The sequence below is a fragment of the Cryptotermes secundus genome, unplaced genomic scaffold (assembly GCF_002891405.2).
Source record: "Cryptotermes secundus unplaced genomic scaffold, Csec_1.0 scaffold4442, whole genome shotgun sequence".
NCBI classification, from domain to species: Eukaryota; Metazoa; Arthropoda; class Insecta; order Blattodea; family Kalotermitidae; genus Cryptotermes; species Cryptotermes secundus.
The window spans coordinates 5765-9367 of record NW_019745209.1 but is presented as its reverse complement, the minus strand read 5'-3'; the positions used below and the strand labels follow the sequence as shown (position 1 = coordinate 9367).

At 39.0% G+C, this 3603-nt stretch overlaps 1 long non-coding RNA gene across 1 annotated transcript; it reads right to left on the bottom strand.

Annotated features, from left to right (window-relative positions):
• Positions 1-562: 562 nt before the first annotated feature.
• LOC117283141 lies at positions 563-3111 on the bottom strand. The gene is made up of 2 exons (XR_004514167.1): positions 2718-3111; positions 563-1289 (listed from the first exon to the last, which is right to left on the bottom strand). It is a non-coding gene; the product is annotated as an uncharacterized LOC117283141 (long non-coding RNA).
• Between the last annotated feature and the right edge of the window lie 492 nt (positions 3112-3603).

Here is a 3603-nt window from a genome sequence, read left to right as displayed (position 1 = left end):
ATATGTACTTCCTGCACATTGACACTGAATCATTCATACTGGGTTCTCTGAATATTCCAGTTTTTCATCTTCTCTGAAGAATGAAATTTGAGATAGTAAACCTCTTTTGCAGGCAAACTCTGGGGGGCAAATTAGTGACTTACTCTTCTTGCCTGCCCCCCCCCCCAAGGAAAAAAAAGACCAAATAGGATATATCTGTTTGTCCAAGGGTTAAAATTACAAGCTGCATCCTGTCTACACTACATTGTCTCTTGTGTCATATCATGTATNCTGTCTCTACACTACATTGTCTCTTGTGTCATATCATGTAAATGACAAACATTCAGAGAGCTGAGTTGGTTCCTGACTGGGGCAAGGAATGTTTCTCTTCTGCAGTGTCCAGGCCAGCTGCAGGGATCACCCAGCATCCTATCCAGTGGGTACTGGAGCTCTTTACCTTGTGGTGAAGTGGCCAGGGCCTGAAGCTGACAACTCACCTCTATCCAACATGTCTTCATGATGCAGTGTTAAGTGATTAAAAACAGGGCCAATTAAACCTATCCAAAGAAAACAAACCCCAGGAAAAAATCCGTAATTGTTTCTTGGTCAGTTTAGCCAAAACAAAACCATTGTGTGCCAACAACAAACCTAGGTCTGCTTCCTAGCTACTGAACAACACAGAATTCATACATGTGACCATTATACCTATATCTTACAACATGAATGTATTTCAAATAATCATTTAATTACTGAAGCAGACAAATGAGCAGCAGCTTTCAAAAGTCTAGTTTGCAATGCTCCCAATGTAACACAGTGGTTCTGTGTATGTAGCAATTCTCATTCTGATAAGCAACAGTTTTCAAAGCCCCCATCTCTGCCTCCTATCCAGTCTGTACTGGGGATAAATCAGGAAGGGAGTGAAGGTGACCACTCACCTCCATCTAGTGCCATGGTCAAGAATGGTGGAACTAGACCTCCACTGTGGCATAGTGCTTAACTGATTAAGCATATGGACAACATTTTTCTTAAGTCATGCAACTGACACATCTGAGTGTTCTAAAAAAAAAATAATGAACGCTTGGTTTCTGTTTACAAAACTATAGATTTATTAATTTAAAATAATAAAAATACATTCCTTATACAATTAGAAAATTACAAAATAATCAGAATACATTCCTTATACATATAATTAGAAAACTACAAGTTTAAATCACTAAAGAGATTGTCCATTTCTTTCACAAGGTCTTCATCATCTAAAATCAAAATATCATCGTCAGCATCTTCTGGGCACTCCTGCAAGGAGGTTCTGCCTGAAATAATAGATAGATATGATAAGAAATGGCAATTTGCAATAAAATAACCTGAATCTGAGAGCAAAAATAGAATTACAAAGTTTGTGACTATGGTTTATTAACATGGTTATTAATATTTTAGACATTATCCATTGTCCTGGTTTTCTGTTACAGCAATGGTNTTTCACGAAGTCTTTATCATCTAAAATCAAAATATCATCATCATCAGCATCTTCTGGCCACTCCTGCAAGAAGGTTCTGCCTGAGAGCAAAAATAGAATTATAAAGTTTGTGACTACGGTGTATTAACACCGTTATTAATATTTTGGACATTATCCATTGTCCTGGTTTTCTTTTACAGCAATGGATCAGAGACTGTATGGTGCCTCCATGCTGAGATAATTATTTTATTTAAAAAACAGTTCGCCCTAGTACCCAGACATAGGGGCTAGATTTAGGCCTATCTGAGGATTGAGGCAGATTCCAGTGTTCAAAATATTGTTTTAAATAAAAAAACACACGATGGATAGTGTCCACAAAGCCCAGTTTCTACTGTTATCTCATTATCCATACATACTAAGTGGGTTTCCAATTATTGCATCAGATACTCAAACTCTAGTGAATGGAAAGTGTGTGTGAGTAATACTTCCGATTATTCCTTATCTGATTTCATCTTCTTAATTTACAACAAATTTTGTGCACTGTTGCAGACTGCATTTCTTAATGCACCGTGTTTTGAAACTGACATGTTAGATGAGGAAATTCAAATCAAGCACACTGTGCACTCTTAATGCTATCGTAACTACATTCATGTAATTTGCTCTAAAACAATTTGGGTAAATCCCTCAGACTTTTGCCTTTATGGGTGGTATACATTCTGCTTCTGATACAAATGTAACGCTGCCAACCAAAGCTATACTCATGTGCATCTGGTATTTCTGGTAGCTCAACACCAAACATACGTACTGCCTGCTATTTCTTCCTTCACACTGACACTGAGTACACTCATACTGGGTCTGAATATTCCTGTTTTTTTTTTTTTAATCTCTCTGAAGACCGGAAATAGATGTAACTCAGCATGCTTGATGGCAGAAAACGTTTGGAATGAAAGAATATAATTAACTTGCAGATCTCTACACAGTATTATGTTACATGGCAGGCAGTGCAGTTCATTTATGGGAGTGTGTTTGTGATTTGTGAGCAGTTGACAGTAGTCATCTGTGCCATGAGCCATTTGCTCCCAGTTAACAGTCAGTCAGCCAGCAGTGTGGCATGCGTATTTCTACATGACACCTACGTGAAATACATATCTGCTGGAAAGTGTCGGCGATAATTTTGTGATGAAAGAATTCCCAGCAGACAAACAATTCATAATTTGGAGAACAAACTTAGAGCAACAGGACTCTTAATAGACATGAAAACAAAACATAAACGTCAAGTGCTTACTGAGGAGAAGTTAGGACACAGGGGCCAAACTTGAACATACGCTGATACGTCCAGCTCAAGAGACAGAAGTATCAAAGTCTAGTGCATGAAGCTTATGCCTTATAAAACAACAGCAATCCACAACTTGCAGCCACATGATTCAGCTAGCAGGGTTCATTTTACAGTTGGTTTCAACAGTCTGTCATTGAAGGCGAGACTGATCCACAGTTTACATGTCTCTCTAATGAAGCAAGGTTTCACTTGCAGGGATACATAAATATGCAAAATAATCGCTACTGGAGTTAACAGAATCCACATCTAACCCATGAGGCCTCGCTCCACACAGTTAGAGTCGGTGTCTTGTGTGCTATAAGTGCAAGGACTGCTGAAACTGTGACTTTTAACGAAACAGTTAATTATGAGAGATATTCTTGGCCAGTTCTTTTCAGAGTTAACAGAAGAAGACAGAATCTATGGCAAGACTCAGCTATCACACACACTGAACNCACTTGCAGGGATACATAAATATGCAAAATAATCGCTACTGGAGTTAACAGAATCCACATCTAACCCATGAGGCCTCGCTCCACACAGTTAGAGTCGGTGTCTTGTGTGCTATAAGTGCAAGGACTGCTGAAACTGTGACTTTTAACGAAACAGTTAATTATGTTCCTGCACAGCATCTCCAGAGGGTAAATCAGAACCTCTTCTGCCAGTCTTCTGTCTACATGTAGAGGGACAGCGTTTTCAACACCTCCTGTGATCTGTGAACAAAGGTAAGAACTTCCCTTCATTCAAAATGTTATCGGCAAGCTGAGTCATCAGCAAAATTTGAGTACGCTTTGCAGCCGTCAGCATGACAGTTGCGGTGAAGTGCAGAGCCGTGAACACTCTGTACATCTACAGT